General features: G+C 43.0%; 1 protein-coding gene and 1 pseudogene across 1 annotated transcript in view; both read left to right on the forward strand.

Moving 5' to 3' along the window:
* The window catches only part of CPPED1 (calcineurin-like phosphoesterase domain containing 1), a 109356-nt gene that overhangs the window by 44015 nt on the left and 47672 nt on the right, over positions 1–17669 (forward strand). The window lies entirely within an intron of this gene.
* LOC102763174 lies at positions 12810–13659 on the forward strand (annotated as a pseudogene).

Below are 17669 nucleotides of genomic sequence, written 5' to 3' on the forward strand. Positions count from 1 at the left end.
ATCTTTCTTCTATCATTGACAGTCCCTCTAGGTTGTGGGCTGCTTGCCTGTGTTCCTGAGAAGCATCTACGGTACCAGTCTATAGAGTGTGTTTTCTTTAGTGAATTACCGGTATGTTTACCGGTAATAAACTTGCACTGTTTTATGTATATGTTTGATTACATACAGCCTTGTGACAGTTTTCCTGCATGTCATAAGCATTTGAATATAAATTAAAATGTTAAAATCAAATCTGATATTGTTTTACCTTTTATTTGGTGTGTGGAAGGTGTGCGGAAGAGGGGGTAGTCTTATACGGCGAGTATATACCAAACTCTGTATTTTGAGTGGAAATGTTAGGGGGTCGTCTTATACGCCCAGTCGTCTTATACGCCGGCAAATACGGTACATAAAAGGGTACGGTCTTTTTTTTCAATAGTTTTATTCATTTCAAACGGCCCGGATCTGGCCTGCGGGCCGTAGTTTGCCCACGGCTGGTCTAGTTGCTTAACTTCTTCAAGCCTCAGGGCCTATAAAACATGGAAAATAATAGCTATGTCAATAGCTAGTGGGAGGATTAACTGAAATACAGGTTGGGAAACAGTTGGCATGATATCTGGCACCTGATAAGCCCTCTATAATTGTAATAATTGTTAGTGGCGTTGCTTATTATTGTTCCTCCCATATTGTGAACCTCTTCAAGACACATTCTCTGACATTTATCCATTAGTATCCCACATAGTATCTGACACATAGTAGGTGCTCAAAGCATAGGTGCTCATATAAGCTTTTGGAGACAGGTAGACCCGAGTTTAAAACTAAGTGTCATTTAGGAGCTGTTTGACCCTGGGCAAGATCCTCAACCTCCTTCTCTGGAAAGTTAGGGATGGGGGTGATATCCATGTTCCTGGGACGCTTGGTGGATTAGCAGGATCATAAATTACAGGGCCTGTGGCAGACCTTGGTGCTGGTGGAGCGGAGTGATGGCCTGGCTTCTTGTCATTTATCAGGTGACACCACGCTGGACCACATAGTAGTACTGTCTCTTTCCTGTAGGAAACAGGAATGTGAGGACCAGAGGGGGCTTTGTGTGTGTGCTTTTCCTTTCTTTGACTTCCAGCTCTTATTCAAAATATTCCAAAAGCTTGCACAGAAAATCAGCAACAGCGAAGAGCCCTATGAAGAGAAGTGGATGTTTGATTACACGATTTGCCTAAATGACTAGTTCCTCTCCTGCCTTTCATTGCTGTATATTTTGCTCTGATTTAGAGCAGTCCTAGCTATCTACCAAATTGATTTGGAAATATGGTCTTTTCAGCCAAATGCTCTGACACACCATCATCTCCTGTAAATGAGTACCCAGTGTTGGAATCCGGTGTCATCTGACAGCATGCTAGGAGGACTTGTTTTCCTCCTTGGAAAGGTTCCATTAGGACTGGTTTAGTAGGTCACCCTGAAGGAGTGAGGCCTGCTTGATGCAAACTGTTATTCACTCGTGCCACCTCTGCTGCCTGTACCCCCTGGAAGGTGTCAGTGCCTGGGTCGGAGGCTCCGTCTATAAAATACCAAGAGCTCACAGGGAGACCAGACAGGCATTCAGTCATACGGGTTTTTTTAAAAAACGTTCTTTATTTTTGAATTAGAATCTTTTTTTATTGAGGTATAATTGACATAACATTACATCAGTTTCAGCTGTACAATAATGATCCGATACTTGTATATATCATAAAATGATCACAGCCAGTGTAGTTAACATCTATCACCATACATAGTTACAAGTTTTTTTTCTTGTGATGAGAACTTTTCAGATCTATTCACGTAGCACTTTCAAATGATCAATACAGTATTAGTAGCTACAGTCACCATGGTGTACATTATATCTCCGGGACTTATTTATGGGTTTTTATTTTCAAGTTTATTAAGAGCCTTCTGTACAGTTTAGCTTGGCAAACCCTGTGGGCAGACTGCATTCTATGGAGCTCTTAGCATCGGTGGTAATGTTTGTAGTTATACTGTGGAGCTCGTATTACTGTACTAAGAATGAGGGCAGCCAGCCAGTCTGGTTTGCTGGGGACTGTCTCAGTTTCAGGACCAAAAATGCTCGCATCCTTAGAAACCACTGTGTTGTGGGCAACTGAGATGGTTGGCCACTCTCAATATGCTGTAATAGGCTTCTCCTACACCCAGGTTGTAGTTTGTGAAGATAAACATTTTTCAGGGCATTGTAACTAAACATTTTAGAAGTCAGACATGGACAGTGGCTGATGCATGTATTTAATATAGATAAATGTTCAACACTCGAGGAAATAATCCATTGGGGATATATTTGGGGAGCATCATAGTTGAAGTGTATAATTGCGATCTCAGGGGTTAAAGTTGTACCTTAAACTTCCCTAAATACCCTTCAATTGCTTATTTTGTCTGAGTTACTATTTTGCACTGGTTTTCCTAGCATTTCTCAAGAGAATCACTAACTGTTGTTAAGTAAGGACATCTCTGCTGCTACTTCCCCGAGCAGTTTGCATAGAATTGCCCATATGAGAGGCAGCTGTCTCGAAAATCACTAGTTTGCAGCATTTGCCCTCGTGACTTTCTGGGTGGGCTCTGACTTAAAACCACAGCTGTGTCCACAGCTGCAGGCCCTGTGCACAGTATGCTTTCTCAGTTGCCTACCCCGTGGACACGCATTGTACCTGTTCCAGGAGCTGTGCGGCTGAACCAGCTTCTGCTTCTTTGAGGCGCCTTGCAGAGCTCCCCAGGCAAATTTCAAACATGCCACTTAACCTGCTTTTCCGTCACTCTGTCCAAACATTACCTTCCACATTTGTTGGATGTGTCTAGCTGTTTTCATATGAAGCAACAGAGAGTGAATATACTTTATTGCGTGGAGATGAGCCTTCTCAAATGTCTTTATTGCAAAATGATCTAACATCACAGCTAGTAGATATATCAAGTTATATATTGAAATGCTTTCAAGGAGGGTCACCCCGAGAGAAATTCAGTGATTAATGCGTGCAGGTCACAGTGATAGTAGCCATAGAAATGATGCAGTTCCAGTGCCAAAAGACACCCATCAGAGACTGTTTGATCTGACTTCTACCATCTCATGCCCTGGAGAGGGCACTGTTCTTCTGAGTCTTGAATATGGCACTCTCCTGCAACTTTCTGTGCACAGAAATTTAGAGGGAGTCTGACCCATCTTTTCCTGCTAGACTTTAATATTTTCTCAAAGTTGGTCCACTGTGAGGTAAAAAAAGATAAATAAATAAAGCTGGTATTCTCTCCATTGGCCTCCTCCTCTTAGCAGTAGAGAAGTTCCTGTGAAAATTGGATTTGTAGAAATAGAATATGGCAGAGGATGTTAGAGGGTCTCCGCAGCTCATCCTTTGAAAGGCGAAGAATGAACTTTAGTGTGCCTTCATCCGAAATTTGTTTAATTTAGACCTACACAAATCTGTATTTGTGTATTGACTATGACTGCTGTCAGTTTGTGGGGGGGTTTCTCTCATAGGCAGGGGCATGGCCTGTGTGTGTGGGCACAGGTACGCGCCACAGCAGACCTGAAACCAACAAGCAGTTAGGTGCTCATAAAAGTTGCCTTGAACTTCATCTGGTTTGGGTTTGGCTTGAAAACATGCTGTCAGATGATCCAGAGACAGAGCCAGTGTTAAACCAATATTTATTACTTCACTTGTCATCAGACAGACTGAAACCTCGAATGGGTGGGTTCAAAGGCCGCAGTGCTCCTGAGTGTTCTGTCATTGAGATGTGGTTTGAGGACTAAACATCTGTTTTCTTCTACCGTACAAAGCTGTGCCACACAAAGAAATGAAGAATAGGAGCCTAAAAGTACTGGCAGCCATAGAGCAAGCTGTGAGAGAATCCCAGTGAGGGAGAAATGAATGCAGAATGGATTGACAGAACCTGCCACAGAGAGCCGCATGAAACAGGATGCAGAGGCAGGAAAGCCCTGATGATATTCAGGAGTCTGGTATCTTTTTTAAGGCATTTCATTTTAGCATGTGTATTAGTCTGTTTATGCTGCTACTACAAATTACCATAGTCTGGGTGGCTTAAACAACACATTTATTTCTCACAATTTCGAAGGCTGGAAGTCCAAGATAAAGAAGATCTAGTATCTGGTGAGAGCCCTCATCCTGGTTTGCATACAGCTGCCTTCTTGATCCCCACATAGTGGAGAGCTGAGAGAGGAAACAAGCTCTCTTGGGTGTGATCTTAAAGGGCACTAACTAATCCCATTGGTGAGGGCCCCACCCTTATGATCTAATTAACCCACGGCCAGTACTTCTTAATACCACCAGATTGGGGGGTTAGGATTTCAGCATATGAATTGGGGATAGGGGCATAAACATTCAGTCCATAACGTTTTTAAAAATTCAGAAATTTTTCAAAGAAATATTTTTGGTAGTTGATATATAAATAGAATAATAAAAAATGTTAACAAACTCACACTATAGATTTGTGATGGTGCAGATTAGTTGAATTTGCTTTAATTTCATTTTGCTGTCTGTCTTTAGCTTGTAACTCTGAAAGGCAAGAGAATTTGGAATTGGTATGACATATAGGCACATACACACACACACACACACATATATACTTTTTTCATGTCATTATATACAGTCTCTATTAATTTACTAGAGGCCCGGTGCACGAATTCGTGCACAGGTGGTGTTCCATGGCCTGGCTGGTGATCAGGGTGATCAGGGTGGTCTCACCCAGTCCTGATCAGGGCCGATGGGGGGGACCATGGCCAGGGGGAGGGGCCCCGGGAAGTTGGCTGGCCACGGGAAGGGATGCAGGAGGTTGGCTGGCCATGGGGAGGGATGCAGGAGGTTGGCCGGCCTGGGGGAGGGACTGCCAGGTGGTTGGCCGGCCGGCCCCCCAATCGGGGCCATCGCTGCAGGAGGTTGTCTGTGGGAGCGCACTGACCACCAGGGGGCAGCTCCTATGTTGAACGTCTGCCCCTTGGTGGTCAGTGTGTGTCATGGCAACCGGTTGACTGGTCATTTGGTCACTTAGGCTTTAATATATATATACACTGAGTGGCCAGATTATTACCTCATGTTCTTGAAACCACTCCTACACAATACGAGCACCGTGGCATGGCTCATTGTCTTGTTGGAAGAAGCCATCTCCATTGGATTACGCCATCAACATGATAAGATGGACTTGATCAGCAACGATGCTTAGGTATGTTGTGCTATTCAGACGTTTATAATGGTCTGGCCCTCTAGCAACTTCAGCATGAAATTATAGCTAATTTGCCTACAAACGTCAGGTGGTCATAATAATCTGGCCACTCAGTGTAGATTTGCCTGCCAGGATAGCCCTCAAGTAACTGATTTTCAGAGTTTAATAAATGTGACCTACTTAAAACTGACACAAGTTGGTTTCTCCCCACCAACCTGAAGATAACTGTGGTTGAACAGAAGGTGGTTAGGGAGAATTAAGTCGGGGCTGTCAGCGTGAAGCAAAGCTGCCCTGTTTGTGTGATAGAGTAATAGGTAACACGGGCATTTCTTATCCAGCCTGGAAACTCATTGCAACCGGAACAGCGATTCAGGTACAAGTTTATGTTATTAACTGGCACCAGGTAAGCTTTTTAAGATCCAAAGGATGTTTTTCATCAAACTTCAGTTACAATCTATGATGTTCTTTTAATAGATTTTCTTAAAGAAAAAGTAAGTCCTTTTATTTTGAAATGGTGCTCTAACCTCTGCTCTATTCCTGTTGTGTTTGATTTTATAAACTAGAACTAGTTTATTATAAGAAGCCTTTATCTCCAACGCAAACTTGTGTTTATTTACTCATTAATTTAGGGTGTATTGGGAAATGCTTGGCCCTGGAGGGCAGGCAAAACTGGGTTTGAATTCTGGCGCTACTACTTTCTGTTAGCTTGGTGACTCTAGGAAGTTTTCTTATTTCTAATTCAGTTTACTTATTGAGTTGCCTACCATAGGCATTTCTCATACATTTTACCATTGAGTCTCCAAAATCTTACTGAGTATTAGGTATTAAGCTACATATTTGTAAAGTTTTAAATGTTTCAGCATTTTAAAAAAAACTGAAAAACATAAAGAACACCAAAAATAGGCTAAAGATTAATAAAATGAGCACACAGCCAGCTTATGAAATAAAACATGAACCGTGCTGTTGAAGCCTCCCGTGTGCATTCAGTTAGGCATGAAGGGCACGTGACAGAGAATCCAAAGAACACCTTTTCCCATGTGGAGTCATCTGACCTTGTGGGCGACCTCCGTTCTGAATTGTGTGTTTATCTCGGCCTTTTTTTTTCCATTGAGGTACAGATGCTTCTTCTAGTTATTTAGAACAGTCCTTTATGTATTTTACGGATTACTCTTTTGTCAGCTTATATTAGTTGTTGCTAACTTTTCTTAGATTTAACTATCTTTCCATTTTTTAAATTATCTTTTTTGATAAGCAGAGTTTTACGTTTTAATATAGTCCAGTTTCTTTTATGCTCAGTGCATTTTACGTTTTGTTCTGTTTAGGAAATCATTCTTTACCCTGAAGTTGTTAAGGTGCTCTATTTTCTTCTAAAAGCTTAAACAATCTTTTATACTTAGGTCTTTAATTTGTTTGGAGCTGACTTTTGTGTATGGTAGCAATAGGGACCCTACTTTATTTTATGCTCCTGTTGGGATTACCAGCTTCCCTGGCACCACTTAATGAGTAGTCTGTCTGTGCCAGGCAGAGGCTGCCTTGGTGACCAGCCCCCAGTAAAAAGTCTCTGGTGAGCCTCCCTGGTGGACAGCTCCTTGCTGGAGGAATGGAGCACATCCTGTGAGACTCCACTGGGAGGGGCCTCTCGGGAGCTGGCACCTGCTTTTCTGCACACTTTGCCTCATGCACCCAACCCTTTGCTGATCCTTGTCTGTGTCGTTTGCTGGGATAAATCACACCAGGAGTAACATTTGCTGGGTCCTATGAGTCCTCCCAATGAGTCATCAAACCAGGGGGTGGTCTTGGAGACCCCAGCATGCTATTCTTTACCTGAGGATATCAAAATAGTCCTGAGATGTAGACACTAGCAATATTCCTAACTACTCTTAAATGTTAGTTTCTTCATTGAAACATCTAAGTGCCCTTCCCTTTCAGGTGTTTTATATACTGCCTGGCACACACACTTTATCACTTAATGAATGGTAATTAATAACCATAAGAAAGGAATAGGTAAAGTACAATAGTCATTCGTAGGAAAGTTACATATTCAGGCTGGCATATTTTATGTTTTTGCAAATCATGAAATAAATTTACCCATATCTACTTAAGATTGGCAATCATGACTTTTTTTAAAAATCATATTGGACTTTATAGTTTCTTTAATATCCTTAGTTAGGACTTTTTGATCTTCCTAATCTTACTGGAATTTAAAACCCCAGGGTTATTTAATATACTTCACATTCCTGCCTTTGTGTCATGTTATGGACCGAATATTTGTGTTCCCGCAAAATTCCAGTGTTGAAATCATTAACCCCCATGTGATGGTATCAGGAGGTGGGGTCTTTGGGAGGCGGTTAGATCATAGGGGTGACCCCTCATGATTGGGATTAGTGCCCTTATGAAAAGGACCCCAGAGAGCTCTCGCCTCTCTGTCGGTCCAGGGAGTACACAGCGAGGAGTCAAACCTCTGTACCTTGAGAGAGAGCCTGACCAGAACCCCTCCCTGCTGGCACCTGATCTCAGACTTGCAGCCTCCAGAGCTGAGAGACATCAATTTCTGTTGTTTATCAGCCACCCAGCCTGTGACACTGGGTCATAGCAGCCCAAACTGATGGACACGTGCCACTGTCTGATTTCTGACACAACAGGCCAGCTCTTCAGCCAGCTGCCTTTACTCATGTAATATTTCTTTAGGTGGTAGTTCATCGTTAGATAAATGATTTTATTAAAATTTAAGGCTTGTCTGCAGTTATTTAAAATATTTTTCCTAAAGTATTATGGTCATTTTTACATATTTCTCTATTCGTGTGTTTATAAGAACGTCTCTATTTTGTCACATTTTAAATACTGTCACTTTGACCACAGGTGGGAGGTAAGCACACGTACAGTGATTGGCATTGTATACTAGAAATTCTAAGTTGCAGCATAGTTAACCGAACCCGCTCACAGATCCCAACAGGTGCCCTATTTGGGCACTTAGTGTCTCTTGTCCCGTAGAAATCCATCTGCCCAGCCTCCTTTCCCATACTGATTTTTTCCTGGTGGCTTGTGTGAACAGATCAATAGTGTCCAACCAGTTTCTGCCCTTGAAGGGAAGCAATAGTCATGCCCATTTCAAAAACTCTGAATTGAGCTTAGAATACCTTAGATTGCACCCCAGTGGATGGAGTCCCTTTATCACTTGTAATGACCGCCCCCTCTCATGCTCACATGTGATTCTCCACAGCTCTCCATAAACAAGTTCGTCTCAGCTCACTTATTCTATAGAAAAGCATTGAAGGAGGATTCATTTTTAGCCCATTTTTTAAAAGGCTGGTATAGAGCCATTCTGAGTGTCCCTGGGGCCATTGATGAGGCAGAACAGCTCTTCTGATGATCTACCTCGTCTGGCGGCCTGCCCCCTCCGTTATAAGTACCATCCAGCTAGTTGGCCTGAAGTTACAGTCATATTTTTTCGTAATTGGTTCCCATTCTATTGCTGTATCAGGCAGTTCTGGTTTTGGAATGGGAATGTTACCCAGTGCAGTGCCGGCTCCTTAGAGCTGCTGAGCACACTCCTTACCAGGCGTGGTGAGCAGCTGTGGATCTGTAGCCTTTTCTCCTTTGGCCAGATGAGAAAAGATTGCATATCACTTAGGAAAGTGTTTGGCTGCAACTGACAGGCCACCCACACATTGGCAGCTTAAACAGATAGGGGTCCTGAGCTCACCTCCCAGCAGTGCCCTCGGGGCCCGGGGTCTACCTGACTGTAAGCATCATCATTCTTAGCATACTGGCTCTCATCTTCCTGTTTGTTACCCTGTGGTCTCAGGATGGCTGTGTTGACCACATGGGCCCCCTTTTATCAGGAAAGCAAACACTTCCCTAAGACTGTGCCCTATATACACACCTTCACTCCCACCCCACCACCAACTGGACTTCTTCTGAGGTTCATCAGTCAGATCCAGGTTACATGACCATTCTTGGACTCCAGGGAGTCTTGGGAAAAAGGGAAGAGCAGTGTGCTTATTGGCTTGGACCAATCATAGTCCCTTAGCTGGGCATGGCACATGGCTGCCCCAAACAAAATCTGCTTTCTCGTGGCAAAGAAGGGAGAATGGACATTGGCTATCTGGTTGGCTGTGCTAGCCACAGATACATATCCTCAATCTCTCTCTCTCATGCACCACACCACACCCACAGAGAAATAAATTACCACCAGAATCCAAAATGAAAACATCACCTCTTTGCCAAACTCACTTATATTGCTTTCTCTTGCTCTTAGAGGGGAAAGACAACTAAATACTTAAAATACGCACAAAGTTGAAAGAGGTCTGCCCCTGCCCACCTCCAATGGTCTGATCTTGTATTATACATCTTCATGCCTCCGTGAGACAGCTGCTGTCATGGTCAAGATCTCACACTTCATACTCTTCTGTTCTTCCACAGGGCCTGGCACCTGCCATTCGCTCTGCTGAGAATTCTCTCCCCACTAATCCCCTCCTTCCCCAGTATCATCATGACCTCTCAGGAAGCTTTCCTGATCACAGATATGTATTCTCAATCTCTCTCTCTCTCTCCCTCCCTCCCTCCCTCCCCCCCCTTCACTACACCACACCCTGGCTCAAAACCCCTGACATATGAAGGAGAGAATTTCAAGTGCTCCTTCTTCATAACACTAATAATACATTATAATTTTACATTTCTTTGTGAGCCCTTTTTATTGTCCTCATAAGAGCAAGGACCAGCCCTAATGAAAGTTATATTCATGGCTTGTATTCTTTCATAATGTATTTGTCTTAATGTATTTGCAGGTTTAGATAAAAAGTAGCTTAAATGAAGTGGAGCTTATTTTTCTTTCATGGTAACAAGGCTCCTCCATCTTTAAGAGAAGAAGGAAGATGGGAGGCAATACCAGTGACATCTGACCCCCTTTTCAAGATAGCGGAAGTTTCCTGGGACTTCCCTGAGCCAGTTTCTGCTAGTGTCACTGTTAGCTAGAAAGGAGTCTGGGGAACCGTGTGTGTAGCATTTCCAGCCTCTATACTGGAGGTGGGAAAGGGAGGAAATGGGAGTGGGGCTGGCCCACCAGCAGGGCTCTGTCCCACCACTGTTCCTCCAGTGTGTACCGAACAAGTACTTTGGTCTCCGTAGACAATACCAAAAAGGAGGAAAAGCTCACCTGCTTTGATTATTTGTTCATTCCTTCCTTCCTTCTCTGGTTTGAGCCAGGCTCTCTGCTAGTCACTCTACAATACACACACTTGCCTATTCTCATGGCAGTCCTGGCAGTTTAGACATTATACTTATTTGGGGATAAGAAACGGAATCTCAGGGAGAGGAAATGACTTGCCTAAGGTTGTGTAGCTATGTAAGGGGTAGAACCAGGACTCGGACCCAGACCCCCTCCCTCTGTAGCCCTCCTGCCTTCCCTGATGCGTCGCTGCCTCCCGCATTGGACGTGTTTCTGCCAGGGACAGTAATTTTAGCCTGCCAGAATTTAGCTTCTCCCTTAAACATGTTGGCAAAAACAGTTTGCTAATAATATTGCAACTGTATTTGGGCTCTAATAAGGTGACATTTGTTTTGTGAGCAGGGTTATAATTTTTAGTCCAGGGCCCTGTATGTAGGCTACTTAATAAGCATTTACCCAGCAGTTAGGCCATACTCTAAGCACTCTAAATAATTTGCATAGCCGAAGCCGGTTTGGCTCGGTGGATAGAGCGTCGGCCTGCGGACTGAAGGGTCCCAGGTTCGATTCCGGTCAAGGGCATGTACCTTGGTTGTGGGCACATCCCCAGTAGGAGTTGTGCAGGAGGCAGCTGATCGATGTTTCTAACTCTCTATCTCTCTCCCTTCCTCTCTGTAAAAAAATCAATAAAATATATTTAAAAAAATAATAATTTGCATAATCTCTTTCTGTTCAAGTAGGTAGAGTACTTTGCCAGGAGCTTTTGCCATTTATTATTCCTGGCAATCCCAGTATTCATTCTTATTTGAGAATAAATGAAACAGTGATCATCTATATTCAGTTATACATTTATACAGCAGCTTACAGTTATACATTTGTGAACTAAAATATCCAGGGAGATTTTATTTCTGTACCGTGGTTGTTGTTTTTTAAAAAATAGTATGTGTGGCTTTTTTGTGATTATAAAAGTAATAGATGCTTAACTGAAAAAAAAAATTGGGAAGAAGAATGAGAAAAACCATTCAGTTCTGTACCACCCAGAGGTAATAACTAGTGACATTTTGGGCATATTTCCTTTCTAATCTTTAAAAAAAAATTTTTTTGCATAGCTGAGTTCATAAATTATTTGCAGTTCTGTATGCTGCAATTCTTCATGTAACATAAACAAGCCTCCTTGTTATTACAAGGATTGTTGTGAATGGCTGCATGGCGTCCCTTTATTAAAAACACACCACCCTTCCAATTGTGAAATGCTCACCAAACGAGAACAGTGACATCACACCTGAAGTGAAAATAGTTCCAGTGTTATTTTATAGACTTTAAGATAGAAACATTTTTTTCCTTTGGAAACATATCTTGGTGGATATGCTTCAGCATCAGCCTCTTAATATTAAGACGGCTTTGTAAATGTTTTGTGCGCTTGCGTACCACACTATACTCCCCTCTCTGCCAAGCTCTCCTTTACCCCGGCATTGCCTTTTCTCTTTCTAAATGTCCATCCTCTTTCTCACTTTATGGTTCCCCATGATTGATTCCTGATTCCCTGGCTCGTCCTCCATGCCTTGATTCCTCCTGGCCAGCAAGCACTAGGGTGCTGACGCCAAGTCCAGATTTGTCAGGACAACAGTGCAAAGACACGTCTCCTACTCAGCCATCCTCATTCCTCCTCTCCTCTCCCAACCCTTCTGATCAGACGGCCTCCAAATAGAGTGACTCCCAAGCTGCTAAACCCAGAAGCTGCAGAGAACCACGCTGAGGGCTACTCCAGTTCTGAGTAACAGCAGCACGTTTTGGGGAAGGGATTTCTGTAATTTCTTCTGTGGCTGGGGCTGATCCTAAAATTGGTATGGAGAAAATATTCTTTGTTGTATTTCTTTTATTTCTGTGGTTCAAGACCTGGAAAATAATGTATTCTACTCTGTGATGTGATATATGCTACAAATATCAGAATTTATTAGAGGAGAGATTAAAAAATTTTTAGGTAAGGATATTTCATATATTTCCTTCAAAAGACATCATTCCCTTCTATGTTGAATGTGTAATTTAAGGAGTGACTTTTTAGCAATCTGCTACATTTTTTTTTGCAGAGTGTATTCCAACTCTACATTACAACAGAGAGTTAAGAACTGGTACCTTGCCTGGCCAGTATGGCACAGTGGTTGAGTGTTGACCCATGCACCAAGAAGTCACTGGTTAGATTCCTGGTAAGGGCACATTCCAGGATTGCAGGCTTGATCTCCAGTAGGGAGTGTGCAGGAGGTAGCTGATTGATATTTCTCTCTCTCCTTCTCCCTTCCTCTCTCTCTAAAAAATAAATCAATAAAATATTTTTTAAATAGCACTGGCACCTTGTGTTCTCCTTCCAGTGCCAAGCCCTTGCCTTTGACCTTCCACTTTCTTTCTCTGAACCTATATTAACCTGCATATGATGGCATCACTATTGTCAAACAGCCTAAAGTGTGTCCGGAGTTTGCAGATGGCTGTTCCCAACACAGCAATAGTGGCTGCGTTATAGACACTTCAGTCTAAGGCTTTCTCTGCAAACAACTCAGATGTCCATTAAACAGAATGCCTGCCCGTCTTCCCCTGGCGTTGTGCATGGCGTCCCATCCTCACGCCCAGCTCTAACGAACACTGACAGGAACTTCAGGATGCTTTCCTGTTGTGCTCTGCAATGCCTTGTTTTGTGGGGATGCCAGGCTTTTTCAAGAGGCTGGTCTTGGGTCAGGCCTTGCGGAGCGCAGAGGTGCTGCTATGGCTTTCAGCAGGGTCGGTGTGAGTGCTGGCGGCTCAGCAAATGAAGCTCCTGAAATTCCAGACAATGTGGGAGATTGGCTCTGGGGCATCTACCGCTTCGCCGACAGGAATGATTTCCGGAGGAACTTGATTTTCAGTTTGGGACTTTTCGCTGCAGGAGTTTGGCTGGCCAGGAATTTGAGTGACATTGACTTAATGGCACCTCAGCCAGGGGTGTAGCCAGTTAGACACATGGAACCCGAGATGTACTTGAACCTCTAAACACAGCCTCCAATCTGTGACCATCACCAGACTTTCCCTGATAGCAGCTGAAGTTTGATTCACATGGCTCCCTTCCCTGCCTGCTTCCCTACGCCGAGTCTAATCAGAATTCATTCTCTGGTCAGCAGTCAGGCTTCAGCTAAAGTGCTGTCCTCTGATTTGTAAAGTTCTGTGTATAATTCCTAAGTTTCGGTAGAGAGTGACCTTTGCTCTTTTCTTGAGGAATAACCTGATGGTATTTTAACAATTATCTGAAATACAGACTGCACACAAAGACAAAAAAAAAAGAGGCTGGTCTTGAAAAGAGAATGATGTGACTCCCAGCCAGCCCTGCATGCCTCTCCTGCTGTGTGGAGGAGGCTGTGGACATCAGGCTGTGGGTGCCAGAGGGTGGTTTGATGGTGACCGTAGATTAGTCTGCGGCTGTCTTTATTGAGCACGAGCACAACTTTGAGTTGCACATTCCTTTATTCCTGCCTTTAACCCCACATCTGGCTCTCCATAGAGAATTATTTATGATGGAAGGGTGCCATTTCATATTCATGCCTTAAAGAACAACCCCCTCTCCCCCCAAAAAAGAGAACATGCCATCTGTTATTGATGGACATGTTATGGTGTGAACCTTGAATTGCTAACATTTCTAAGGGAAGAATAATCCAAATTCTGATTATCTTAGCGGGTCCTCTACGTGCATCAAACAAATTATTATTGCCATTCTTATTGCCATGATAACTTTTCCTTGGTAGAACAAGATACTAGTGATTTTTTATTTTAAAAAATAACCAGATCCTTTAGTCTTCCAAGTATGTGTCATGTCCCCTGACGCTAAGAGGGTGAATACCAGGAAGACAGAAAATTACTCATGTGTTCCCTCCATCTGGCTCCTCCTACTGTTCCATATCTGGCCACCACCCTAGTGCCCTCAAGCCCCTTCCTTGCCCTCCAGTGTGTCTTTTCTTCTCACGCTTAGGAGGCCCCTCTGGCCTCTACAGCCCCACGCGAATATAGAATTCTTTGGTAAGTCAAGGGTAAGCCCTTAGACCATCTGCTAACTTCATTCTTTAAAAATAGTGTGGTCAATATAAACATTGCAGCCAGAGATTATTTGAATCCTCAGTCCTGAACATGCCCATTGCTACTTAAAACCCTTCAGGGACTGCTCTCAGGGCCACGGGCTCTCCTGGATCTGGCCGGCCTGCCAAGGCCTTTCACTCCGGCCTCTAACCATACTGGCTGCTTTTCAGTCCCTCAGGGGCTGTGTCCCTTTCACATACTGTTCTCACACATACTGTTCCTCTTGCTAGAAGCTGTTCCCTCCAGCTCCTCTCCTCTTCCCTGTCCTCCTGCTCCTCCTCCGGATGTTTCTCTTACTCGCAAGACTTGGCTCACATGTGGACAGCAAAGTGATTTTTTAAAATTACAAAAATTATTGTGTAATCATTTATATAGGTTATGGAATTGCTATTTAATACTAAACAAAAATAGTATGATTTCAAGTTTTGCTTTTTTGATTTAGTTCTTAATTTTTGTCAGCATTATATATGCAAGCAGATTAATGAGTCACATTATACACAGAAAGTGGAGGAGCAACAGCTTACAGCTCCTCACCTGCCCTTTGCTCACTTCCCGCTGGCCCCACTTTCAACGATTTTAGCTAATTTTGTTGATCATCACCTACATAGTTCTAAATGGTGTGCTCATGTTGCTAATTCTGGATCTGCTTATTATTTATTGGGTGTGCATCTTTGTTAAAGCCTAATTTGGATTATATAGGTATTAATATTTATAATAGTTTATATATACTTTATTTTAAGCATTGTTCACAACTGAGCTGTGTAATATGTCATGATTATTTTTCCTGGAAATTTTATTTGCCTTTTGAAAATAAAAGGTCTCACTTTTTATTTATTTATTTTTTAAATATATTTTATTGATTTTTTACAGAGAGGAAGGGAGAGGGATAGAGAGTTAGAAACATCGATGAGAGAGAAACATCGATCAATCAGTGTCCGCTTCTTGAAGAAATTTCTCCTAAGGCCCTGACTGGTTACTCTCTAAGCCTGCTAACGCCATCACCTGGGGACTTCATTACCATTCTAGGGACTGATTTCTCCTTTCTCTCATGTTGGACCCCAATTCCCTTCCTTTTCAGATGCATCTCATCCTCTGGTAGCTTCTGGGGAAGAATTTACATTTGAGAATATTGTCATTTGACCCTGACATTAAATTGATATTTTGGTAATTTGGGTATAGAATGTTAGGTAAGGAGTAATTTTTCTCTCAGAATTTTGTAAGTTTGCTTCCTTGCTTTTGCTTGTTAAGTAGGGTTTTAAGATGCTCAGTTTCATTCTGATTCTTGATCCTTTTATAAGACTGGAAGGCAGTAGTATCTTACGTTTTTATCCAGGGTTCTGAAATAACACTGATGAACCATGGTGTGAATCTGCTTAATCCACTTAATAAAATCATGGCCATCAAATGTTTTTGAATGATTTCATTGGTGATTCTCCCCTGTGAGTTTTTCTGTATTTTCTGGTATTCATATTCTCCAGATACTGGGCTTCCTATACTGATCCTCAACTATTATCTCCTTTTTTCCATTTCCTTGCTTATCCTACTTTCTGAGATATTTCCACAAGTTTGTCTTTAAGGTTCTACTGGATTTTCATTTCTTCTACCATAGTTTTAATTTCCAAGAACTTTTTTTGGTCATTAATCTTTTTAAAAGTAGCATCCTGTAATTGTTTGATGAGTGCAGTATCTTCTTTCTCTGAGAATATTAATGATAGTTTCCCCCCTTCTCCTCCAATAGTCTCTGTCTTCTCCCGTTTTGATTATTTTGGCGTGCCTTTCGTATTGGACTTTCCTCAGGCATCTAATGATCCTCGGTTCGCTGCTCCAGCTTGAGTGCAGTAAAGGAAGAATGCAGCACCGCAAAGCTGATCGGATGCTGCGTGGGGGTCCTGCACCATAGTGGTGAGGCTCCCCTGCTCCCCAGTGTCTTCAGGTAATTTTGGTTCTCAGATGCCCCAGAGGAGACTCCTCCTGCCTGTGGCTGGAGGGCTCTGCCTGGCTGCTGTCACTGGGGGCGCTCTAGGATCCAAACGGAAGAACAAGGCGGTGTTCACAAAATCAGGGTAAAGCCTTTCATCTTAATCCTCCTGTCTTCACTATGGTACCTCGCCCCTAACTCTACCTGCTGGGTCTCTCAGAATCCCCCGTTTACTTGTTATAAAAACTGAAACCTCCTTCTGCCAAAATGAGGAGGACAGTGGTCCAGGTTCGTAGAATTTCATGCCATCTCTCTGTTTTAGGTCTCTTTTACCCCCATTTCCATGGTTACCAGTCACCACAAATTCCAGAGGAACTTGATTCTCAATTTGGGACTTTGTAGGGCATCTGTGATACAAAGCAGGTATTTAAAAATTCATTTTCTTCACTTTTTTAAAATTGAGGTTTAATATAAAGTAAAATGCAAGTATCTGAAGTGAAGACCTTGATGTAAATCCACCCTTAACCACCACCTGGATCAAGACACACCAGCGGGCTCCCCCTGCCTCTTCTGTGTCAGTAGCCTTCATGCACTGTCAGTTGGGTTTGGCTGTTCTTTAATTTCATAGAAATGAGTCTTACAGTAGGTACTCTTCAGGCTGCTTTTCCTGTGCATACTGTCTGACAGTCATCCGTGTTGTTGCATGCAGCAGCAGTAACCTCTGCACCCTTTTGGTTTGGGACTAGGAGGCAGGCTGGAATGTCTAATCCTGAGTTGGAAGTCAGGTCGTGTCCCCCAAAGAGTCAGTGGTGTGTGTTGACCCTACCCATCACCTAGGTTCCCTCTGGGGCTCCTTCCTTTGCAGAGAAGATGACAGGCAGGGCAGGGATGGCAATGAGGAGTCCCAGACACCTTTCCTGCTCACAGTGGTGGCGGCTGTGTTGGCAGCCGAGATGACAGGCGCTCTCAGTGCCCGGGATGTTCTTCATTATTGTTATATCCATCTAATGATTATGTCACAGTTTATCTACTCATTCACTAGTGTGGATTTCTGGGTCATTTCTACGTTGGGACTATGAGTAAAGTTGCTGTGACATTCATATCATGTATTTTAGCCGAGCTGCACACTCATTTCTTTAGTTACGGACCTGGGAGTGGGATTGCTGGGTTGTTGGGAAGATGTAGATTTAACTTTGGGAAATACTTCCAAAGAGTTTTCAAAAGTGGTTGTACCAAGCCAGTCGCTTACTGACTTTCTCACTGCTAGCTGAATATTTAACTTTCTAGGTTGGCTAAGCCCATTCC

This window comes from Myotis davidii, unplaced genomic scaffold, assembly GCF_000327345.1.
Source record: "Myotis davidii unplaced genomic scaffold, ASM32734v1 scaffold209, whole genome shotgun sequence".
Taxonomy (NCBI): domain Eukaryota; kingdom Metazoa; phylum Chordata; class Mammalia; order Chiroptera; family Vespertilionidae; genus Myotis; species Myotis davidii.